The sequence below is a fragment of the Dreissena polymorpha genome, chromosome 1 (genome assembly GCF_020536995.1).
Source record: "Dreissena polymorpha isolate Duluth1 chromosome 1, UMN_Dpol_1.0, whole genome shotgun sequence".
NCBI lineage: Eukaryota > Metazoa > Mollusca > Bivalvia > Myida > Dreissenidae > Dreissena > Dreissena polymorpha.
In genome coordinates this window covers 126,685,984-126,713,879 of record NC_068355.1, presented here as the reverse complement: position 1 = coordinate 126,713,879, position 27,896 = coordinate 126,685,984, and the positions used below count along the sequence as shown (strand labels likewise).

At 33.0% G+C, this 27,896-nt stretch overlaps 1 long non-coding RNA gene across 1 annotated transcript; it reads left to right on the top strand.

Annotated features, from left to right (window-relative positions):
• Positions 1–13,921: 13,921 nt before the first annotated feature.
• LOC127868194 (uncharacterized) lies at positions 13,922–14,979 on the top strand. Its single transcript, XR_008043906.1, has 3 exons — positions 13,922–14,049; positions 14,316–14,570; positions 14,727–14,979. It is a non-coding gene; the product is annotated as an uncharacterized LOC127868194 (long non-coding RNA).
• Positions 14,980–27,896: the final 12,917 nt, after the last annotated feature.

Below are 27,896 nucleotides of genomic sequence, written 5' to 3'. Positions count from 1 at the left end.
GTCAAAAGTATAACATTTTGACGTGAGCGGAATAGTTGTGGTAATCGCCTTATTACCGTGAAGATAAATATGTGTTTATATTAAGTCAAGAATGCGAATGTAATTTCAATAAAATATATCACACTATTACAGTCAAATTTTGTCAAGCGACTGAGTATATTAACAAAAAAACAGCAGCTTGCGACTTCAAGTCTGACGAAAAACAAAACGTTCCAACAATTGAATTTAGCGCTTTATCATAATTCATCAAGTGACAGCTCCAAATACAATAAATGATGAAGCCTCAACCTTTCTGAAGAGAACACACTTTACAATATATATATAAAAGGAATCTAACTCCGACGACATCGCTGCCTTCTGTGATTATATTGCACGCCTGGCGATTGATAGGTTTCGATTTGCCCTCTAGGATAGTTCTGTGCAACTTACCCAAAGACATGACTTTCTGATTCTACGTAGATATTAGACCGAATAGTGCATTATCCTGGTATACTGATTTAATATACAATTGACCTAAATAGTGTAGTTTTTTCGTCTTTGACATTAACACATATAATAGTTATTTTATTAAATAAGTTTTCCCATAAAACGTACGAGCTCCTTAGTTTGTTAAAATATATCAAAACTATTTACAAACATAACTGCATATACGCTATGAATTTTTGTTCGACATTATATGCCCGTGGAATTTTATTGTAAGCGTAAAATGGAAAACTAAGTATTTTCTATTAACTACGGATGTTTTGACATTTATCGCATATAAAAATTCGGTTGGTTTAGTAGATTAAATATATTTTTCTCTGTGGTTATATTCAAAGAATTTGCTACAATATTAACAACTAATATCAACGATTCATAACGTCTAAATTATTATTATTAAACGTCTATATTATTAATTCACTAGACTTAAAAAAAATGTAGTTAAGTCTGTGCTGGATTTTCTCTTTAAGAATATTCCATTTATGTACGATATAGTCGATTTCAGGCTAATACGTTTGATTTTTAAGTTGTTTTAAAATGAAACAACTCTAAACAATTAGTAATCTCATCTGAAATAGTCATTCTCTATTGGAATATAAAATATATTTAATATTTTCCAATGGATTACAATTGATGACTGTTTGTTAATTATAAAACTGTTTGGATAAGTAATCGCATTTTAATTTTTCATACGGCAGTGGACAATTGATTGAATATGTAATATCTACACATTTGTAATATCTTTTAAAATGAAAACTAAATGGAAAATACACTATTAAACCAAGTTAAGTTAATACATGAAAATTCTGTAATTGAATATTTGGAAGAAAACCTAATGCGTTTGCGTTATAAATAAAGGATGCAAACACTGGAACATTAAAAAAAACACTTTGACAGGTTACAATATGTAATATACCCCAAGTAACTTAAATATAAACTCGGTGAACAAAAAATTGATACTGATGCTTTTAATAGAGATCTTTCCCAAGCTATGTGTAACCTTGAACCTCAATGTGGCAATGTCAATACCAATTACTGTCAATTTTAGTAATGCATTTATTAAAGTGGCTGACAAGCATGCCCCTGTTAGAAGGAAAAGGGTTATAGATAGGCCAGCCCCTTTTATGAATAGAGCGCTGAAACAAGCAGTTTACAAAACAGAGAATGCTTTTAAATAAATATAACAAAGACAAATCTTCTTTAAACTTGGAAAATTTCAGAAAACAAAGGAATTTGGTGACTAAAATATCTCGAAAATCTATTAATAATTACTTCATTGACAGGTGTGTTGGTGGTTGCCAATTCAAAAAATTCTGGCCTACTGTTAAACCTTTTCTGACTAACAAGGGGAGTAACACTCATAAGGATACAGTTTTATGTGAAAATGATACTCCTTTAAATGACCAACAAGATGTTTGTAACATTTTTAATGACTGTTTTGTTAATGTAGCCAAGAATATTGGAAATGATAGTATTCCAGTAAATAAGGTACATCCTAGTATAATTAAAATAGCTGAGCATAAGGATAACACTTATATAAATTTCAACTTTGAACCAGAACAGATTGATTTTGTTGGCAAGCAAATAGATAAATTAAATTGTAAGAAAGCAACGGGTATTGATGACATTTCAAGTAAGCTGATTAAATTAGCAAAACCTGCAATAGTTGTTCCATTAACAGACCTCATCAATCAATCCTTTTCTACTGCAGTTTTTCCAGATCAATTAAAGTTAGCACAAGTGACACCCCTGCATAAAAAGAATAGTACTTTAGATAAAGGTAATTATAGACCAGTTAGCATTTTACCTGTTATATCAAAATTATTTGAAAGAGCCATCAATACTCAGATATCTGACTTTTTAATGTACATTTTCATGCTTCCCTGTCAGCCTTTAGGCCTGGATATGGATGTCAGTCCACGCTGCTTAGGATAAAAGAAGACTGGAAAAGAGACCTTGATGAAAATAAATATGTAGCAGCAATATTGATGGACCTGTCAAAAGCATTTGACAGCCTCCCTCATGATTTGCTGTTACTAAAGCTTGAAGCCTATGGTGTCACACGAAGTGCCCTTGAACTTATTTACAGTTATCTATCAAACAGAAAACAATGTGTAAAGTTAAATGATATTAAAAGTTCATTTCAAAATCTATATAAGGGGGTTCCTCAGGGATCTATTCTCGGGCCCGTCCTTTTTGATATCTTTATTAATGACATTTTTCATTTTGTACAAAATAGCAATCTCTACATTTACGCAGATGACAATACCCTTTCTTTCTCTGATAAAACTTTGGATACAGTAAAACATACATTAGAAAATAATAGCATGACATTAATTCAATGGTGCTCGGATTACAAAATGGAAGCAAATCCTGATAAATTTCAAGCAATATCACTTGGTTAGAAAACACATGATTCTAATATTTCTTTTACTTTGGATGGCTTTGAAATTAAGAGTGACGAGGAAGTCAAACTGTTTGGTGTCACCATAGACTTCAGGCTTAACTTTGATACTAATATTCCAATATTTGTAGGAAAGCATCAAGGCAATTAAATGTGTTAAAAAGACTAGGGAACAAACTATGTAAATTAGGGAAGATAAACATATATTATTCATTTATTATGTCAAATTTTAATTATTGTCCGTAAACATGGCATTTCTGTGGCAAAGTAAACACTAAAAAAAATGAGAAAATACAAGAGCGTGCACTTCGCTTCATCTACTCAGATTATACTTCTACCTATTGTGAACTATTATCCAAATATAAATTACCATCTTTGAATGTACGTCGTTTAAGAGCTATAGGTTTAGAATCTTTTAAAATAATAAATAAAGACACACCTCCATACTTACATGACTTGTTAACTATTAAACAGACTTCATATTCTTTCAGATTCTCAAATACTGCTGTTATACCTAAGGTAAGGACTACAAGATACGGCATCAGCTCTTTCTGCTTCAGTGCGGCCAAGCTTTGGAATTCTCTACCGCAAAACTTCAGAGACCAATCGAACTACAATTGTTTCCGAAGTTTGGTCAGCGCATGGAGTGGAGAGAGTTGCACTTGTTGTTGCTGTTCCGCAGCTACATAGCCTTATTTATTTAGTTGCAGTTGTGTGCATGTAGTTATTTGTACTGCTCTTCATTTATATCTGCTTGCATTTTCCTTGTTTTTCGTCTGCTTGCTTTGTTTTTATGTGTAGTTATCATCCCTTTTCCCGTCTTTATTGCCCTAAGAGCGTGAGTCCCTTTTGCTTTTGCTTTGTTTTTGTTTTTGCATAATTTGTGTGCATGTAATTGCTGCTTATTATGTTTTTACTATGACATATATGCCAATTATGTCATGTACTTTTGCTTTTGCTTTGTTTTTGTTTTTGCATAATTTGCTTGCATGTATTTGCTGCTTTTGTTTTAACTATTAAATAAATTCCAATTATGCCATGCACCTGTGAGGAGGTTGCTGATCACTTCTTTCCAAATCTAATTTGGGGGATATGTGTTTTAATACATTACATACTTGTCTCGAATTTGTGCTTATTTTCCTTTTTCAATTTCTTATGTATTCAACTTTATTGCAGTTTTTAGACAAAGGTCAAGATCAGCAACTTCCACATAGATTTTAAATTAACTTATTATTTCTTCCAATTATATTTGTGATGTTTGTAGTCTGCCAGTTATTTTAAGTTTGTCTTTGTATGCATATATTTTGTTTTTAAATACCGCATGTCTTAATAGTCTATATGATTGATTATTCATCATTTAATGCTGATGTTTGTTTTATATATGCATGCCATTTTTTGTTGTTATTGTAAATGTCGGTTAATAGCTATTTACGGCTAATGTTTCTTTGTTTCACATGTACCGACTAAAAATAAAACTTGATTTGATTTGATTTGATTTGGTGAAACTCCAGCAGCGTCATCAATAGAGAATATAAATAACTTAAAATATAGCGAGTTCTTAAATGGCAAACAATCTATTTCTAAACAGTCTGACAGTTCACAAGCAATCGACAAAGCACACTTACGAGCATGTTTAAGAAGACTGAAAACACATCTGAATTGTGAAGGCGCTATCTACTATCAATATGAACAATTGGTTCTAGCATTAATCTATTAATTAATCTTCGTCGTTTGTGTCGCATCTCCGACGTACTTGAGTCTGTTGTGTGTCTATTATAGTGTGGGCGGAGAATCTGATTTCGAAAACCGCATGTGATACAATTATTGCGACATATTGAGTGAAAACAGATACTAGGATGGGTAGGTGTGTTTAGCTGTGATAATTACGGGATAATGTTCAAAATAACAGTCGAACTAAATATACATTTTAAATAAGTATTACCATTCACAGCTTATGGTTCCTTATTTACCAAACAATGTTTCGTATCAATTAGTTTGCATCGGTTAATTTTGATGTTTTAATGTCATGCAAACAAATGTTAGTTTTAAATCGTTTGCCAAGTTTGTTAAAATAAACTGCCAAACATTTGATTAAACTTAAATTATCTAACGGGTTGTCGCGCTACACAGTTTCTATTAACTAATCAGTTACAGCATACTAAAACAACTACTACTGCTTGTATTATGAATGCAAATTTACAATCAAGAAAAATAATCGATTGATTCCAAAAGCAAACTTAATAATATAGTATATGTACATGTCGTTTGGATATATCATACACGAATTATCAAGAAAAAGAATTAGAACTCATTTCGTCATCAAACAGTTTTAACTTAGTTTAAACATATTTATTTCAAGCAATACAATTTGTTCTTACATAGCATTACATGTAACATTTATACAATGAATGTTTAAATAGGATTAGAACGCAAGAAATGTCTTATATAGTTCTTCTCCCTATTCGAATACAATTACATGTTTTTAGGTGAACATGATCGGATTTTGATCATTAAACAATAATAACAGTTGAGGTAGGAGACAAACTCCGTGTATATAGTGTTTAGATTGTAAAAAAACAAGTTTTAAGTTGGCATATGGAGGATGGAGGAGGAGATGGATAGTGTGGTAGGGTTCTGGGAAGAAGATAATGGTAGTTTGAAATATTAGATAAGGGAAAAGAAAAGAAAAGGGTTGTGTGTCTTTCTGTAGCTTATTTACGAATCAAATCGCTTACTATTACCTATGAATTTGTGAACAGCATAAGCTATTCTAATATTGGTTAGGTATTCACGCGTGTTGTCTCCAAAAAGAATAGTTTCAATGCAGGGGACGGAATAAACGAATATTGTGTGAAGAAGTTTGCCGCGAGCATGTGTATATTGAGTACATTCGAGAAAATAATGTGACGTCGTTTCCTGAAGTCCGCATACACATAATGGGGATGTAACAATATTACGTCTAAAATGATGGTCATTTAAGGCGCTACACTTTGTACGTAAGCGCGTGTGTAATATTTGAGAGCGTCTTTCGCCGTACGAGAATATGGGATTTTGAATCGGTCGATCAATGTTAATAAGCCTTTTGAAGGAATGGATGTATTCAGCGATTTGGGCGTCATCTGGAAGATTATTCCATTCGGATACAGTGGACGGTAAAAACGAATCTAAATACAGTGACGTTCGCGCTTGAATTGGTTGGAGATGTGACGCATTTCTCAATGAGTAATTGCTACGCGACCCAACTGTTGCGGGACAAGGGACTGTAAGTAGTTCGGAACATTACTTGATTTCATTTTATGCATTAATATTAGTTTATGTTTACGTCTTCGTTGACTAAGAGTTTCCCTTCCTAATTCATTATAAAGTTCTTCAAATGAGACTAGACGTGTGCATCCGGCTGTTATTCGAGCGGCTTCAGTTTGTATTTTCTTTAGTTCATCTTTTTCGTATTGCGTACAATTGTCAAATACAGCGTATGAGTACACAATGATTGGTCTAATAAACGAAAAATATATTTTCTCGAGAGTTTTTCCATCAAAAATTGCTTTTTATCTACGCATTATATGAACTCGTGACCATGCCTTTTCCTTTATAAAGGATATATGCGCATGCCATGTACAGTCATTTGACATAAAAACACCTAAATGTTTATGGATATCAACAATTGGAATATTAATGTTCTGCATGGTTGATGGTGGATGATTTGTTTTATTAATTTTGCGAGAAATAATCAGTGATTCTGATTTTGATGGGTTAAAACAAACCATCCATTTGTTAGCCCAGCTAGAAATTTTGTCGAAATCTGATTGCAGTACGGCTGCAGTTTCGTTAGGCGAATTAACGACCATGAAAAGACTGGTATCATCAGCGAGCAAATGTATGTCTGCATTTATGTCAGCAATAATGTCATTTATATATACTAAAAACATAAGTGGTCCTAAAATAGAACCTTGAGGGACTCCGGCGAGAATTTCAATAGGGGTTGATCCGGACGATCCCGGTAAGATTACTGTTTTTTTTTACGATCAGAAAGATAAAAAAAAACGATAATAGTTTTTCTCGAATGCCTGCTTGTTTCAGTTTACATAAAAGACCTTTGTGCCATACTTTATCAAAAGCTTTACTTATATCGAAGAATACAACCCTGACCTCAAGGCCATTATCTAGTGCTTTGCAAAATGTGTTGTAAATATAAGTCAGCTGATTCACAGTAGAGTCACCAGGCAAAAAGCCAGATTGAGTGGGTTCAAAAAATGAATTTGCACGAAAAAAGTAAAAATGTGTTTATGCAGTATTCTTTCAAAGACCTTCTCGGTTGTATTAAGCAGTGATATGGGTCGATAATTTGACGTTAAGGATGGATCGCCTTATTTGTAAACAGGGTACACATTTGCAAGTTTCCAACAAGAATGCATTTTGCAAGTATTTAGACAAGAGTTAAACAAATCACACAAGGGGTAGCTTAATTGATGCATGGCTTCTTTTAGGATTCTATTATCTATTTCATCAGGACCGGACGCTTTTCCTACCTTTAGACATTTAATTGAGACAATTACTTCCTCTGGTGTTATATGTATAGACTGAAGACTGTTCGTGTGTGTATGGTGCATTGGGGGAAGATCGTGATTTGTTTCGTCAAGTGAACACTGGCTAGCGAAATACTTGTTGAGCATATCCACTTTACTTGTATCATCCGCTACAAAAGTATTGGTTTGTTCATCGTAAAGAGGTGGTATTGTGTTAGTTGTGTTAGAAGGGACAAATGTTCGCAGTGTCTTCCACCAGTCTTAAGCGGAAAGGTCTGATAACTTAAGTTTTTGAGCAATATTGTGAAAGTATTCGATTTTCGAGTTTAGTAATAGTAAAACAACCTCATTCCTTAAACGACGGAAGTTTGACCAGTGAACATCACTCTTAAATTGTTTTGTTTTTCGGTAAAGGCGCTTCCGCTGTCGAATTTTTTTCTTTATGTTATTGTTCATCAATGGAATATCACGCAAACGGATACAAACATTTTTGTTCGGAATACATATACTTGCAATGTACAATATTGTTTAAGTTAAATTATCTGCAAATATATCAACATTTTTGGATTTATGTAGATCCCAATTAGAATCCGACATCATTTGTCATAGTTTTGAATAATCACCGATGTCGTAGCGCCAGATATATCGATAAAACGTTTTGTATCTGGGTTTTGTAAATTTTAATGTTACAAAAACCGGGCAGTGGTACTGAACGGTCTGGTCTAAAAAGGGTTCGCCTGTTCCAGAAAGTAGTACATTATTCCGATAACTTACAAAAATAAGATCAATAATGGAAGATGTGTGTTCAGTGTAATGTGTTGGTTCGTTAATGAGTTGCGTTAATTCATATTTTTGACATAAATCATTAATTTTTCGTGCAGACGGTTCGGCTAGAGCATTTATGTTAACTTCACCTGTTATAATAATATCATTTATTCGCGTGTCTCTGGATAGCCCTATAGACTCTTCAATAGAAATCATATATGATCTATCCGCACTAGGCGGTCTATAAAACACGCCAAACAAAATTGATTTATTTTTTTAGGAAAAAACTAAAATCCAAATACATTCAACATTATTCAGTTCAAGATCTTGTCTGCGTTTAAAGGCAATACTTTCAGTTACGTATATAGCAACGCCACCGTTTAAATCGAATGCGCGATCCTTGTGAATTGGTCGGTGGAAACCGTCAAAGGGGAGATCAGCAGATAGAATATAACTATTTAACCATGTTTCGGTAAAACCAATTATGTCAAATTCTCGTAGTCCTGTGTAAAGAACATCAATTGTATGCACCAAACTTTTAATATTGTAATGTACAAAACGGTTGTGGTTTGTTGCCGACACAGTTTAAAAGGAAGAAGAACTGCTTGCATCTGTGTTAGAAGATAGATCAGACAAAGTTGGCCCAGGGTTAGGATGGATATCACCTGATCGCAATAAGACTATAGAGATCCAACAACATGTTGCAGCACACAAGAAACATGTTAGAAGCTTTTTGAGGACAATAATATCCGTATGTATGTTTTTTCCTATCAGAACACGTTTGTTTGGATGTACAATTCTCAGTGCTGTGTTCATTGACGTGTATACATAAATTTGTAATGAGAAAAGGCTTGTTATATTAAGCCATAATTGACATACATATAACGAGTGCAGGAAAAATGGAAAGATAGCTGTTGATCTATAAGCAACCGTGACAGCGTTTACTGGTCTCTGTTTAATGTACAACATAATAATAACCTCCAATAAATACAAGATGGGCCATAAACGCTGTCATGATACGCGTGTTGCGATTAGCGATGAGGACACATTGCGACGGATACGTTGTTAAGATTTGTGTTCGTTGTTTGTTACAGAACTGCTGCACATTGAAGAAAAAGATATCAGAGAGATTGGAAGATGGAAGGGAAAAGAAGCAAATGGTAAAGGATGATAATATGTTTGGTATCATTATTATGAAACGTGAGGTTATGTTGGGTGTATAAAGAGTAAATTATAATAGCCTAGGATCAAACGATAAACTACGGTCAGTATAAAAATGAATGAGCCGTAAAAGCTACAATAAGAAGGGATTTTTAGTGATTATGGTAATTGCCTGTACAGATACGATAATTTACACAAGCGTTCACTTACATATATCAAAATGTGTAAGCATTTCACAAAATACAGTTATATAGTAGTACAAACAAACAATGCAATAAAATACTACAACAATTACACCAACAAAAAATAGTTATAGCAACCGTATCTGTAATTTCATCTCTCAAACGAACGCCCAAGGGCATGATATTGACAACGGTTGAGCGTTGTATTTTACGCTGTAATAGTGAATTTTTGCACACGCAACATAAACGCATTTTATTTTGAGCACAATATATAGTCAATTAATGAAGCCGGAGGCCCGAAATAATATAATCACAGTCAACTGACTAGTTTCGTCATTTTGTGCATAGTAAGATACTTCTTTAGAAACAAAAAAACAAACATTTTATGAATTGGCTATACGTAAAATGAAGCAAAAATAGGATAGAAAAACTGTCATTTTATTTTTTTAGTAGATAGTGATTTGTTTATTCTTTACTTATAATAAGATACGTGTTTCGTAAGTTTGTTTTTAAGCATACATTGTCAATGGATAGAGGTATCCACCCATTTCAACGTTAGTTTTATTTGAAAAAGGGCAGTGTCACTGGATAGCGGGATTAACAATTTTAATCACATAATCACATAATTAATAGAGGATTACAAATAAATTAATAATCGATTGTGTAAAGAATGGACCGTCAAGGCTACACTACGAGGGGATTTCAAGTGATGACGGTATTTTCCTGCACAGAGATAATAGTTTGCACAACGTTTACTTACATAAATCAAAATGTGTAAGCATTTCACAAAAAACAGCTATATAATAATCCAAACAAACAATGCTATATAAAAATACAACAGTTACAACAACAGCAAAAAAAATAATTAGAGCAACCGTATCTTCATTAGCATCTTCTCAAAAGAACGCTCAAAGACATGATATTTACAAGGAGTGAGCGCTGTATTATACACTGTAGTAGTAAAGTTTTACTATTTACTCAGGCAACATAAACGCATTTTATTTTGAGCAGAAATAAAATAAAAAAATTGGTTTTTAATTTGTATAAATCAATTGGAGTCAGACTAGCGAAACGTTAAGTGATGTGTTGTTGATGTATATTTTTACAATAACGCGTATGCACACGTGCAGGCAGTACTCATGGAGACATACATTCGCAAAAATACAAAACAGTTATTTTAAAGGGGTAGATCGCACACAGAGCAAATGTATTACCCATCTGCTCCGTAGTGACATGAATTCTCAAGAGACCTGTCGTTGTGTACAATTTCCAGGCAAACACTACATCTTTACCTCTGCAGTGACAGAGGATGTGAGCCGGGCACGAAACTGTATTTTGGGATGCTAAATCACTCCTGCAATAACAACGCTCACAAAATGCAGTGTGCATTAAAATGATATCGATTCATATCAATTTCGGTTTATATGCGCTTTGATTCTTAAGTGTAATTAAAATTCTAACACGGCTCGCGACTTGTTTTCTATATACACAGAAGGAAATCAAGTGTGGGTTATTCTGCAATAACTTATGGGCGGAGCTTAATGTTTCGAAACTAGTTCCGAATAAATAAAGAAAATATTGCAGTAAAATGCACGTGCTAAAACCCGCTCTAAAAGAAATGTAACAAATGTAGCATGTATATAAATGTAATGAAACAACAAATTGTATAGATTCTATTTGGTGATAAGTGGCATAACCACGCCTACAAAGAATGTTATTTGTTAGGAAACGTAATTCAGAAAACATTTATAGCATGTTTAGCTTTTCAGTAGCATCAATAAACGTGACGTCATTAAGTTTCTACGATTGTTGTTTTCAATGAAAGTGACGTCATTTGCAAAATATTTATGAATGAAAACGACGTCATATATTTGTACAATTCAATGACGTCACTAAATAGTGAACTTTGTACTAAGAAGGGCTGAGTATTGAAAAATATAGTTCACGTCCAGAAGCTTGAACCAAATCAATCAGAATCGTGTTAGAATCGAAATAATATTTTTCTATGATGGTTTGTTGTCGAATAACCCACAGTAAGTTGTATAGATGCGTGTTATCAAATCACTCGTGCTTCGCACTCGTGATTTAATTCCTTCGCATCTATACACCTTACTGTGGGTTATTCGACAACAAACCATGATAGAAAAATATTATTTCTTAATTAGTTTTATTTTTTCCAACAAATTGCTGCCTATTACTATGCTTTATTAATCCGTGTTTTGAATTACATACATTGACTAGCGATTTGGCTATGAGCTTAAACGCTACATTTGGGGTTTATATTCAAATTAATGCATACATATGCAGTATTGGTATTTATTAGGTTAGAAACAGTTTTGATTTTAAATTATAGGTATACATATTTCCTTTTTTATTGTTAAATATTAATATGGATGGCATTCACGGCAAATAGGTCGATTGTGTATGTCAAATAGTTTTATTATTTGCCATTTACAATTGGAGACTTTTTTAACGCAACACTTTTCAAACTTAAATTTCTCAATAATAAGTTACGATTTTGGTTAAAAATTTTAAGAGTGATCATTTGACGTCATTCTGAGCAAGATCACGATAAAATCATTCATCCTTGACAATCGGACGCTTTAGCACCTGAGGTATTTATGGTTTGAGCTCTTTGCACGTGGAAATGTTGAAACGCAATATATTTCAAAATATATTTCAATTGCATCATTTAAGGTGGGTTCTAACATCATTATATAATTAAAAATAACATAAACGCGTACTAAACCTCGCTTTGACAAATGTAATAAGTTTGATTAAAGGATCAAGGCAATTCAATTTGGAATAGTTATATCGAAAATAAAAAAACATGTATATAAAATATGTATCAATAATTTAATAACATCAACACAAATAATAACCAAAATTAACACATATGAAAGCGTGAATATCATTTAATGATTGAGACTCTATATGTAATAAAATATTATTTTGATATTAAGAGCATATGCATAACAATGTTTAATACGGGCAAACACATACAATACTTGTGTACCATTTCTTTCAGAATCCAGGTTATGATTGTTTCAAACAACAATGGGTTATTGTTTATACTTTTTCAATATATTTTGTCCAAGAAGCTTACAGGTCAAGGCGGTCATAAAATCGCATAAGTTAATGCGGCATAGAAACGCACTTGTCAAGCCGGTCTTATAATCGCGTATGTATTTAAACTGCACACATAGTTTGAGTGGTTAGTGTAATACAAGCTTTAAACTTTCTTCATAGAAATATTTAAAAATGTCATCATTAAACTAAAACAAATCATGGATTTCTTGACTACATAATTGCATAGCAATCATAGGTAGAAATAGCACAATTCATAAATTGCAAAATTCTGTGATGTATAACGTGATGGATTGCACTCGTTTGTCGCACTATACTTCAGGTTATGCGATGGTGTAACGGCATGTAATAACAAATTTTAGAATGTTTTTTTGTGTTGATGTATTCAATCACTTTGAAATCAAAGACAGATTGAGCTTAAACAATTTGTATGCGAATGTTTTGCTCTAATTAATATATCCAGTCAAATGAGCCAGCCTTTTATTGTTTTGTGTTTAATGTTACAAACCAGTCAGCTACTGATACGTCGGCGCGGGATGTAAGCTCAACGTTATGCTCTGGTTTACAGTGCATTCAACAAAACCGCATCCCTTTAACCAATACGCTTAATCTATGTTACGTTCACACAAACTCAAACCTCCTTAGCAAACAAAAATTATGTCTTGGTGTAAGGTTACTTGCCTTTGCCTATAACTCCATAAGGCAGTGAGATAGAATTATGCGCTCTTCGACACCTAAGCCTCTGACATTCAGTAAACGATCATGTGCAAAACTAAAGATATCTAAATTTAACACACGTCTTTAGTATGATCGTTCGGTAGCAGAAGGTTTAGATCACCACAGCAATATGAAAATTATAGTGTACTCGTATTGTCTTTGTGGAACTCTTTTTTATTGTAACGATTCTATTATAATTGCACATATCTTGTACGTGCTAACCGTCTTTCTTAAAACGTGTTATAAAACATTTAGAACAAATGCTAAAACACATTGAGTTTATAAATACACTTGCCTGAATACATTGTTTTCAAAGCATTATTGGGTCATTACCATACACAAAGAATGAAACGTGAACTTTTATATGACAATCACGAGACCATGTTGTAACAGAGCATGGTCTCGTGATCGCATACAACTCAAACTCAGACATCCAAATGAACATGCCCAGTAAACGTAAGTATAATAATTTAATCTTGGTATCGCCATTTTTACCAAGGTTGAACAATAGAACGTGACAGGTCGAATTAGTACATCATTTTAAATGGTGAGATAAAAGCTGGTTCGGCCCCTGATAACGAACCATTCCGTAACACCACTGCCTCGACAATGAATACACATTGCATCTTTATATTGCTATTGTATCCTCGAAGCCTTCTTGCGGAGTTTGATCTCTATTCGCGTTTGGCTCGTTTAGAAGTCACAGTGTCATCACTTTTGAAAACAGGTAACTCTTTTTTGTTGTTTTTTTAAATCCATACTCTTTATTACCGTATATTACCATGTGAACTGTACCACATGTACTTAATTCCTAAATGCTTGTTATGCATATGATTAAATAAAAAATCCCTTGTTCATGTTAAACATCACACACATTGACAAAAACCTATGTGTCAACTACCTTTTAAACGACTTAAAACTGAATATATTTCTATAATTCAATCAACATTTTATAACGCAGATCTTATCATTACCCTGATATTGTATTTGTAGATGCAGAACAGACAGAGACTATCAGGCTTCAAGAGGTGAAGATGAAAGAACAGTCAGAAGAAATAAAAGAACTGAAACGGATTATTCACGACATTCAGACAGATGAAAGCTTAACGCCAGTGAAACTCATGACACCCAAACATGATTCATTGGCACAACAGCAACGAATTCACAACAATTATACCGGTGATCATAAATCAACAATGAAATTGTTAGCACAGGAAATTGATTGATCTGCCAGGACAACTAATGAAAGTAAGAATACTTTTTTGTTTTTGTGGGCATAGGTACCCAATCCATGCTTAAGAAATTATCCTGTTTAATGCTCGCTGTTATCGTGTTAAATGTTGCTAGCAATATTCATTCGATATCTTTTTTGTATTCTAATCATGTTTACTCTATTGTATAAAGCTATTGCCAACAACGTTCAACGAACTGCACGTCAAGGTATGGTCGTAAGTCCAGTTGCCTTTACTGCAGTAAAAGTTATCAAGCAAGATGGTATCGGAGTTAATCAAAACATCGATTTCGAAAGTGTTTTCTCAACGACGGAGGTGGCTACCACACAAACTACGGGATCTTTATTGCTCCAGTGAGCAGATATTATTTGTCCACAACGTCATTTTTGATCTCGACGCAAGGTATTCGAGTTGACTTGATTCAAAACGGCCGACTGATTACAAAGGTCCTAGGTTCTGGTACGTGGGATCAGAGTGCAATAACTCCTGTGCTAAACATTGCGGCGGGAGATGAGGTTTGGTTGGAAAATAAAGATATCGGATCCAAAAGCGTTTACGGCGGCTATTACTCCTCCTTTTCTGTTGTGCTTCTACATCAACTGTAATCTTACAAAATACACAGTTTGCATCTTTACTCTTTTTGTTCTCACCTTGTATACTGTTCCATTTATTTTACGGACGATTGATAGACCGTGTCCCTTGTTAACGCTTGTAATACATGTACTGCTCATGAAGTTTTAACTTTGAGTAGGAGGTATAAATAACACATACACAACAAAATATTGGTAGCATCTGCGCTCGGCTTTATACGTTTATGTGTTTCAGAAGTAAAATACAATGACTACTGAATCATGTTATATCCATTATAAAAGTAAAAAAAAACGTGTACATAATTCCACTGTATGGATGAAATTATTAACTTCAAACATGTGCAATTAATAAAAGCTTACAATTTCAATTCTCAAGGTTGTAAACGCGAAAGTTCATGACTGATCACATTTAAGAGATCAAAAAATATTGTTTTGTAAACATATTGAACAATATTGATTTAAATAAACATAAGATCAGACCAAGTGTACATGTATAAACGTCGTCCTTCTCCAACTCATAGCTTGAACTGTAAGGTTTAGAACATTACAAAACCTTCAATTTTAAAAGTAAAATTCACGCGTATTGGTATATACAAAGACCAGACAGTGACAATTTATGCAATCACAATCACATTATACTTGATGTTAACAATGTTTATTAAATAAAGGTAATTAGGATTACCACAACAATGGCTCTACAATCATCTACAGACGAAGATGTTATTGGTGCACAATGGGGCCATGATTAAGGTCTTATAACATGTTCTGGAGGTCGGATAAGCAGCAGGGATTATAAAAGCAGGTATGTTGTTGGCGGAAATACACTGCATTTTCCAGAATGTCCGACCTGAATTCAGTTTATGTTATGAATGTCAAAAATGTGAGTGTGCGTGGGTGTATTCTTTGCAATTCATGTTATTGTATCAATACAAAATAAAAAGCACATCGTTACTACATTATGTGTCATCAATACACTTTCTAATTTGTATCGTCAAATAAAGGTTCTACACGTTCGCTGTGCAATGATGAGCCGCTTTCGTTGCTGATATCTGACTGTATTACCCAATTTTGCGCGCTCAATATACGAAACAGCGTTTGTGCGAACACTGTTTACGGTTACACAAGTATTATAGTATAAATAATAATTATACAAACAAAAACCTTCAAATTATGATATGATTATGTTTTGATGTATTACGATCATTAATACAGATATAGCAAGAGTTATATAATAATTATAATAATAATTATACAAACAAAAACCTTCAAATTATGATATGATTATGTTTTGATGTATTACGATCACTAATACAGATATAGCAAGAGTTATGCCTGTCAATACGTCGGATTTGTATAACGCAGATCGATAAAAAAGTAAAAGAAGACTATTCAAGTTAACTCAATTAACATATACACATCATTTCAAAAATAATAAATCAATTATTAGTGATATAGTGTTTACCTTCTGTATAACGATTGCTTTATTAGAAACATTAAGTTTTTTTTTTTTTTCAAAGTGAGCAATAGACAAATCGTACAGTTACAAGACAAGTAGTTACCATTTTCTCATTAAGTATACTGACGTCAGATAACACGGGAAAGAGTCTATTATACGTAAGGCGAGTGCAGTTATAATGATCTTTGTACATCTTGGCTTTAATAGTAATATCGCATGGCTTAAGCGTCAATTCGTCAATTAAATAGGTGAAATGTTTTCGCGCTTTGCACCGTTAGAAGACGCTGAGTAATCCGTTTAACAATGAGGTAAGTTAAGTTTAGTTTTGTCTTAATTAGTAGGTAAATAACATAAAGCCTTGTTGTAATAAGCAAGGACGATGCCATGTTTCAAAAGCATCATTTCACAAACATTATGTTACGACACAGAATATTATAATCGTCTTTCAAAGGCTTTTTAAATTCAGTTTTACTATTATCTACAATTGATTGGTTTATTGTTCTTGTTTTAATTAGGAGAAAAAAATTTCTGTGTGCTTCATTGTCATCATCATCATTCCCTTGACCGGTCTAGCCGTTGGGAGTGGGGACAATAGAGGAACAACGACACAGAATAAGTCGTGCTTGTTCAATGTTAAGATTGATACAAGTTAATATTGTAACTTAATGGTTATGAAGCAAAATGGTAGAGAAATTGAGGGTTGATATCTTGGAATGCTTGAGCTTTTTTATTATATGGTGGGTTTTTTTAAACTTTGATTTTTAAGGCACACAACCGTGGAAAGAGGAAATATGTGCAGAAAGAACATACAATCATTATGTAGTTTTAGCGTTTTAAAACATTAAAGGCTCTTTAAAGATGAAATTGCCTTAAACGTGATGAAGTGTATTAAAGTAATTGCTGCGATTAGCAAGCGAAATCCCTCACAAAAGAGAAAAATTTATACTATTGACGACTGATTGTCTTCCGTTGGTAGTACAACGATTGTAATGTTCTGGAAAAGACAATACTACGCCTAAGTAAATATGAGCCTCGTTCTGGGAAATTTAGACTTATGACATGTGCGTTAATCGCCGCCCAATTTCGTTTAGAATATATTTCCCGTATGCGAAAAAGTCTATAACAGTGTCGCCCCTGTTTAGCCTGTGACGACTGCAAAGTCTAATCTGGGAAGCGTTAAAGGTACATGCATTGAGCACTGTGTTTCCAAAATGTAATTGGTACGCAGTTTAACTTGTGTCTAAAAATGTAGCAAATGTTCCATGAGATAAATTTCACATTAAAACATAAGGTAGGAAGACGCACACTGCTGATTTCAATGACATATATAGCATAACATCTAACCATAAAATTTCGAAAGTCCTTTTCGAGCTCAATATAGACGTTTATCTCTAAAAAAACATGTTTTAAAATTTTAAGACAATTTATGAATTTTAAAGTTGGCATAGAAGGAAAAGAGAACTGTTCACATGTAGAAAATTGCTAGATATATACCATTGGTAGAAGCAATTTTTTTAGGCATGGGATATTGACCTCTGTAACATTTAAGTCGACACTTTTTAATTGTAATGTTTTCATGATAAATCGATTCATTGCCACATTGTTAACATGTTAAATAAACTTTGTATATGAGTTGTTGTTTTCTTTTTTTAATCTGAAAAAAAAAAAAACATAAGCTTTGCATTTTTACTTTTTTTTTAACTTTAGTTGAATGTGCCGTGTACAAATACAAATGGAGTCATTGATATAATACTATATTGAACTAATATTCTATTAATCAAAGTTTTATTTCGTCGGTCTCTTGCACACACAAAATCCTGTCACAGGCAAACAATTCCATTTTGATTTAATCTGCACAATTGTGATTGTGATCATCAATGTACCTATAATTTGATTAAACATTAACGCTGCTATTCAGGCATTTTAAATCTCATCAAACATAGATATGTTCAACAAACGTCATATGTACTATCTTATACAAATAATCCAGTTTTCCATTATTGTAATTTCTACAAATCTGAAACCACACATGTTGAATATTATCTAATAAATAACTGAAAACGAGTCATTCTTTAACACTATTTTGGAAATAATTAAACATCAATTTCTATGTTGGAACAATACTAATCGTAAAGACAAATCATTTAAATATTCTAGTGTATGACATCGTGTAAGTAACTGTGTAAGTATAGTGTTATTAAAAATCTAATGGGTTTCAGCCACCATGCGAGCGCTCTATTTGATTGGAGTCGTCAGTATGATAGTTGCTTATCTTTTTCAATGCACACGTGGAGGTTGATTTTCTCGTCTTTAACGTGGAATTTTACAAAACGCACTTTAACAGCTGCTATTTTAGCGTGACAATAATAGCAATTTACCTCATGGAAACGCACCTTTGTTGACAGTAATCAAATAACAATTGTAGCAAAATACCACATTTTTAGAATTAATTTAATTGATAATCTTTTCACACATTCAGAAATATTTGTTTAGCTTTATCCAAAATTTACTCGGCATAAGAAGTTCTTCGTAAGCTTGAGAACACAACGATTAAACTGGTTTTAATTTTTACGAGTGACATATGCAAATACAAATAGCTTTCACAAAAAGACTACGTGATGCAGAGAGACATACTTGGTACACACCGTTTTTTTTATTATTCTAAGAATCCAGTTTCCCAAAGTTGCAAAAATACAAATAATCGAATCCTTTATTCGTTCGTTCATGTGCGGAGGATAACAGTTCTATTCCCTTGCATCACGACCTGATTACTGAATCGAATGCTCATATTTAAAGCGACATATCGCAGGAAACGTCAATTCTCTAAAATATGTGAATGACCTCTATTAAGTTTAAAAGATATACATCTCCATTTATTCATAACGGTTCTATACATACTTGTTATATCCGTTCTACTAGTATTTGCATGGTTGACTCCTAACAAAATGACCCAAGCTATACGAAACAACAACTTGCCAGCGTCGGTGTCTGCGTAATTCTCTGGCAAATGTCAACGCACGCCCACGCCAATTCAATGTTGCTTCCACTTTTCTTAAATAACACTTCTCAAATTTGTTTGGGTTCACTGTGTGAGGTCATTGACTAAGTTTTAAAACATTGAATGCCATTTAGTAGAATTATGCCCCCATTTTATACCTTTTAAATGTTAACGTACATTTTCCGTTCCCTAGCTGATATTTAGTTCTAAAATTGGGGTGCGTTTGATGTCAGTTGTGTCAAGGTAAAGGTCACTGTTGTAAACAAATTAATAATAAAACACGCGTAGGCTCAATAACTTATGTAAGCATGGATGTATCTGAAATTGTTTGTGAAGGTAAGTTTCAGACTGATCTTGCTAGGGATTACATTTTAGGCCAGTGGGGTCACTGTTAAAAAGATTTACGCTCAATACCATTAAGTCGAATGTAAAAATTTTTAGCATTGTTTTGTTCGTATGAATTTTAGACACATACACAAATAAATGTAATTAAATAAAATTATTTGTTAAACAATGAAAATCGGGTTACCTGTATTGGTTATATGTATTGATTTTTTAAAGCTTTTAGTTTACGTATAGGATATTCCTTTAAATATGCTACTACATATTTGCAACAACAAGTATTTATGTGTTGTTATTAAATGAGGTGTCTTAAAATGTAAATTATTCTATTAAAGCGGAAAAATGGTTGAGCATGCTGTCTTCGGAATGTCCATGTAAACGCAAATAATTTGTGTAATGTAATGTAAGACACTAAATGAAACACACTTTACGCTTCTGATTTCTATTAATATAATGCAAGGAAATACTGCAATGTGCTGAGTATGTGTTTTATTAAGTATTGTATGCTTTATACAAGTAATATCGTTGTTGATAAAAGACCGCCCTATTGTTATTATTATGTTATGATTATTATAACTTTTATAAGAAATCAAAACATTTTATCGTAAATTGTTTTCGAGGCTTGTCTACTAGCCTCATTAATTTTCGACCCCATCCTATTCGGACATTGTACATTCTGCAATCGCATGTTAATCGTTTATGTTTTATTCCCATTAATATATGGATAACGAAATTACTTTCTCGCACAATTTATTACATCTTATGCGATTGGCATGTTATCTATGCGAGTCTTAAGGGTTTTGAATGTCTGTTATTGTGCGATTCGAACTTATGACAGAAAATGAGATGTGTTTGCTCATGATTGCTCTGCTTCTCCATCTCGGATATTGATGACATGGCACTTATATAAGTCTATTCGTTGTCATAATTTTCTTCTCTATTACTCTATCTTTATCCAACATTGCAATTGGATACAGTAAGATTCTATGCAATTTACTTCAGCGGGTAATATAGATTACAATCTACATCATTATTCGAGTTTTAAAAAGATAAACAAAATATTTTCTGCTGATTTTATAGAAATCTTGCAAATTCTACCAAATTATTTCGGCGTGTTTCATTCGATATGTACATTTGCAGTTATTTCCGTGCCTGTAAAATCTTCATGATAAGGCTTGTGTTATTCAACTCAGAGATGTGGACAGATATTGGTAATTTAACAACAGGAATGGGTATCAAAGCATGAAACTTATATCAATTTTTCTTAAGATTGCCTGATAACGTGTTTAGATATGTATTTCTGAAATTATTCACTTAAATGTTATGTTTTTTTTTCGTAAAATGAAAATTGTATTTTCTGATTAAGTAATATATTTTTTGAACTTTTTTATCGAATAAATATTAAATATATAATATATTTTGAAGTTGCAGATATGAACTTTTATAACTACAATTGTGTTGTTTCTCGATCGGAACATTTATACGGAAAACGTTAGAATATGATGGTTATTATTCAAATTGCTTGCCAGTATAAACATATAGTTGCAGGTTCTGTGCGCTGGTGCAGCTGATTTTCGAGTAATTGTTTGTATTTAACAAAATCAGTGCTCAATATCTAACTTGTCGCATGTGAATCCTTTCGCATGAGCCAAATCTATTGGTACGCAACCTGGCATTCGGGGAAAACAAGAATTGGATGTCTGTACCGTGAAATTGGATTCCGTCGCGCAATAAATGTTTTCAGGGAGAATGTGCAAAAGAGCATAGCTTGTCTGAAGTTTTCTTTCCGCATCTTGTGGGATTATCACGTTTTGAACATTTCAATTATTATGCTGAGTTAACAACCAAAGGCGCGCCAAACCGATTCTTGTAATTGACAAGTGCGCTCGATTTGCAGGTTAAATGTAGCAAACTGACGAAAACATGGAGCTAATATTATCTCGCCATTTTCTTTTCGTAATGCAAAGTAAAAGAAGCATTTAAAAATATCTATTAAAATAAAGAAAGCATGTAAAACAACACTTATACTGTTTTATCGTCGTACAAATGTAACGCGTATGTTCTTGCAATTGTATTTGTGTATTGTGTGTTGGTACACGTTTCGTGCGAGTACATGTTGCGTGCTCTTATAGTTAAATTTTCATTTTTTGATCTTATGCTGACTTTATTTATCATAGAATTTCATCAAATATCAGTAACCCATAAATTTAATCGTAAAACCTAGATTTATTTTAATGCTAAAGATGAAGCTCGTGTATTTTCATGTTTAAGTTATTGTTTAATTCAATGAATTAACTAACAGCAGTGTTATACTTAAAATAAATAACGTAAACCAAAGACAGATTACACAAATGTGTCTGCACTGTGGTTCGACCCCGAGAGTCTAAAGAGCCCAAAGCCAATGCGCTAACGCCTCACCACACAGGCTTTTTATTTTAAATGACAGTTTGACACCATTTTGAGTTAAGAATATTAAAACAAATTGTATAGAATGTCACTGGACACAGTGTGCAACGTTACATCCTTACGTATACGCATCGTTTTGTAAATTCGTTTTTAGATTTCTTCCGTCCGCTGTGATATCAGAAAGGAAATTCGATACCAAATTTGCAAAAACTTTTTGAAACCGTCATCGATTACTAATCAATTAACAAAACAATCGTTTGTTTGCGGTACGATTTCAATCGATTTTAAATTTCAACTAAATGTAATCGTTACTTTTTTTTAACTTAATTTCACAAAACCGTTTTCAAAATCATTAAAACTTATGTAATTATGAAGTATTTTCACAATACGATTTCCGTAGGAAGTATCATATACAACGGGCAGCGGGATCGTTATATTACACAAAATGGATGCATGAATATATATTATTTGTTTTTCTACGTCTGTTCCGTCTAAGGGCTTCTTGAGTTTTCTTTCCTAACGTCTTTATTGTGACTTGGATTATGCGTCGTGTCGGGTCCAAGTCCAGTTTCGTACATTTTCAAACAAAACGTATAGATATGATAACGTCTTTCCCGTCGTTGATAGATAGAGATTTTAAGGGTGTTTATTATTTTTTAATAATATATACTTGCTATTTATTGTGTTCAAAGCATATTTCAAAATATTGCTTTAACTTTTAATTTCCATTGATTTTCCTTTTTACACATATGTTTTGCAAGTATCACTTTATAAAAATAAGCATCATATTTAAAGCCACACACCCTGAAAGGAAATACATGACATAGAAAATTTAAGTATAAATAAAAAACATATTTTATCTGTGCCAATTAGAATATATCTGGTGGTAACAAGGTAATAATACGTCTCTTTTGCGCTTTAAAACTTAAAAATAATCGCGTTTGTTGAAAATGGACGTATACGTCTAGAAATCCTACTTTCGGTTTTAAAAACGTACTGTTTGAAAAATAATAAATTACTTGCTAACTATGCTTTAGATTAAATTTTTTCTACGTCAATTAAAATATATCTGGTGGTTACAAGGTAGAAATTCGTCTTTTTTGCGCTTTATAACTAAAAAATAATTGCGTTTGTCGAAATTGACGAATACGTACGGAAATCCTACTTTCGGTTTAAAATTTAAAAAATTAATACATTACTTGCTTACTAGGCTATAGATTTAAGGACAATTTTGCACATTTTCAAATTGCATCTATATGTATTGATTAACAGGTACTTCATTTAAAGGTGTATGGCTTTAATTGATTTTACAGTCATATGATATGTGTTCATTAACACCCCCAGATACTGATGTTAAGAATGTTACAATCATTAAATAGAATTCAGACGGAGATAAAACATTAGAAAGTGACTATGCAGTGTCGGGATAATAATCCTGACAAGTTCGTCCGTTTTGTGTGTTACTTTGTCGAAAAAGCCGACTACGTCTCCGTTTTATGACCCAATAAAGCCATGCATATCCAATACCCTGTGGATGATCAAATCCGTACTTAGGATAAGTCCATGTATACTGCCATTAAACATGCCAGACGAAACGTACTCCATTTACATGTTGTATCTGATTTTGAAAACAATATTTTTCTAATAATGATGACATGTTTAATAGAAGTTGCTTTGAGGAAAGCCAACAAAGATATCCTCCGCTAGTAAGGGTTGTTCTGGGCTGATAGGAGTAGCTCATCGATGGGGAAAGACGTCCATTATTTTACCTTTCCCATCCATTTACGGCTTCTAATGCGACCTCCCTCTAGCGTTCCCTACACAGTTTTGCACAGAGTGTTGTGCCTGGTGATGTGTCAAACTCAAGCTTGTCATATTCCTTACTCAATCGTTGGTCGTGTGCTCTATATAGGAGATGAGGAGCAGTCAACGGATACGTGTGTCTTCCTTTGACAAAGATGCTCTCAAGTAATACACGCTGATCACTTCTTCCAGCTTCTCGCCGTTTATGATAATGTATGCACTGTTGTTTCTCGAAATATAATGGACGACATCGCGCGTTTGAAAAATGTTTATTCGACTAAAAAAGTTGATTCCAGTGAAATCAATGAAAACAGTACAATAAGTAATAATTGTCTGTCTGTCATCCATTCAACACAACACACTCGTTGAAAAACTTTCCGCAGACAAACCAACACGGTTTCAAAAAATATTGTTATGATGAGAAATATATATTAGTGCAATCAGCCACTCCGTTCAATTATGTCATCATTATGCTATTATATTCTGGTAGTGATTCGTAAAGAATATATTAATGGGTTTTCTGTCTGAACATTAAGAATACTATAAAAAAAATAAAAACTATAATTGCATTTTCTTCTCTGTAAATCAGTTCCGGACATTACAATAATGCAATGAGCATTACCAAGTTATTAAGTACATTTCTTCTTAGTTGTCATTTTCAGTTTTCAGAAGCTTTTGGAAGTAAAGAGCATGAATATTTGAAAATGTTTTTGTGTAATAAATATAATGGAAAACTTGTTTTTGGCGTTCTTAAAAACATAGTTTACCACCGCCTGATATTTTCCACGTCCTGTTCCAAGGCGATGGCCCATAATTAGAGAATTGAAAATCCACGCCTATATCTAAATTGTCGAATGGAATAAACCACTGCTGAATCTTTCATCGTCAAATTGAATGTGATTATGGTCTCGGCGAGTTTATAGATATCGCATTTTCCTTTTTTTTCTTGTATTCATCCGATGCACATGCTATGCAAACATTAAAGCATAACGTAATCATTATACAAAAACAACGAAATTCGATATTTACATCATTCGCGTTTTCAAACTGGTGTTTGAAATGTCATTGGTGAATTGTCATTGCTGTCATTCTCATACATTCTGCAAGTGATATACGTTTTACAACGCGGATGTATATAATATAAAAAAAATAATGTTCTTCAGAGTCATAAACAATCTACAAACAGTCATGAAGTATAAATTAAATTCGCATGTTCAAGTGAACATTCAAATGTCCAATGTCAAATGTCTTAATATACAATAAGGTACTATATTTGAGACAAGTAACAAACCGCAAAACAAAAAGACACAAATTCACATGACACGAAACACACGTACATTAAAGGGGCCTTTTCACAGATTTTGGCATTTTTTAACTTATTCATTAAATGCTTTATATTGATAAATGTAAACATTGGATCGTAAAAGCTCCAGTAAAAAATCAAGAATAAAATTGAAAAAAGGAAAAGAACATTGCCCGGAGCAGGTTTCGAACCAGTGACCCCTGGAGTCCTGCCAGAGTCCTGAAGTAAAAACGCTTTAGTCTACTGAGCTATTCCGCCGAGCACACATACTTAAAGTATTTTATACCTTATATAAGCAATCTTCGTAGTTTCACAAAATTTAACGACAAAAACAGAACTCTCCAAATTATTCAATCGTTTCGCGTTGCAACGCTTTATAATTTTTAGGTTTTAAAATCGTCAAAAGATGCATATAATGGCTATATTAGACCATGGTAAATGTTCAGTATTATTGTTTCCTTACAAATATCATAACTAAAACGAAAATGTGCGAATCTGAAACAACTTTTTTCAATTTTGTCAATTTACCAAAGCGTGAAAAGATCGCTTTAAACGCACCGCAACAACATGAACAAATACACACTTGATGACCCGTTAAGTCATTTCCTCAAAGTGATCCTAATTGCATATTGAATGTCATTAATTATTTGTCTAAAATGATTATTTAATGTTACTTGATGTGTAACATTAGCATTAGCATAAGCCTTGAATATCCTACCAGTAATTCAATCGAAGCGAAATGCAAGCTTAACATTTTCACTATCAAACAATTATGTATTTTTACAGAATTATCAATTAGCTGCTATGCACATAATGTCACTTATCTGCATTTGTAAAGATTTAAGGATTATGCAAATTACGGACATCGCTTAACAGAATAATGAAATCATAACTCTGCAATAATTATCACACTTATGTAATCCATTAAATGTAATTTTGAATGGTTAAAATCTACTTTCAAATTCTAACACCAAATATGTTCCAAGGAATATTGATTTATTAAATGCTCTAATTTCGTTGGTTCATTAACCCTCCCTTTGCGTTTGGTTTTAGCGTTTGATTTTAGAACATACCTCGGGTCGAAACATTTGTTACGGACACTATGATTGGGATGACGCGCGATTAAAGCTGTTTAATCAATGTTGTAAACATACATGGACTCCATGTGTTTATAAAACTCGCACGATAATTAAAAAAAATTATATTATGCAAACTTCAAACGCAACTATTGGTGCAACATCCAAACCCAACATTGGTACAACTGTCAACCCCATCCGTCGGTACAATGTCCGTAACCAACATGGTGTAACGTCCAAACCTTAGATGAGGCAGACATTCAAACCCAACTTGTAGTACATCACCCTAACCCAACCTTTCTGAAAGATTTCCAGATCTTACCTTTTACAAAGGAATCTCAAACTTGAATGCAACTTCCAGATCCAACGTTCAGTATAACGTTCCAATATAACTTTTTTGTGCAATGTTCAAACCAAACTTTTAGTTCATTGTTCATACCCAACCCTTTTTGTTCAACATACAAACCCAACTGTTTGTTGCAGCTTGTTATCAACGTCCAAACCAACCTTTAGGCGCAACACATTATAAACATGTATACAAACTTGATTATAATATAACAAAGGGACTAACAGTTGCATATTATTCTAGTGCATTCTTATTTATCTATGGTAAATGAAAAATTGCAAACATGACTGATACAAGACGATACCTTAAGTATCAGAACAAAACAAACATGCAACAAACACACAAAATGAATACAACTGGTATCACCGTCTGTCAAATAGAAAAAAAATGTTAAACCGACTTTAAATATTCGTGTTTAAAGTTATTAAATGCAGTATGATATTGATAACAAACGGCATGTTTTCGTAGTACATTTTCCGACATGCACAGCCAAAAGTACTCTCAGTTATACTTCTGGTTTCTAATATTTGTTTTTAATTGGAAGTTGCAATATCAATACCCGAACGGTCATAAAGATTACAACCAAGATGGAATTGCGATTAAAAAATTAACTGCTGTTAAATATTATGTATACCCTCTCTAAATCCAATATCTGTTGTTGTGCGCTTGTGCTCTTCATGATTTAAATACAAAACCAATTGACTGGGAATAAAAAAGTATTTATTTTATGATTATATCCGTTTGCATTCGTGTTGTAACAAGACATATAAAATGAAATTTGCCAAATCTCAAGGATGCTGCTTTAAAGTCAGTGCTGTAAATTACAGACTTGTACTTATATATTATATTTAAAAGTTGTATATCGTCGCTGTCGTTCTCAAACCTCGTAGCTCCGAAATTTTCAAAATATTTTTTTCGTCTTTTCCGAATATATGAAGTCTGGCGCGTGCTTTGTGCTATATCTCGTAGCTCTACGCCAATCAGAGCCCTTGAAAAAGCCACGTGACGTGACGAAATGTTGT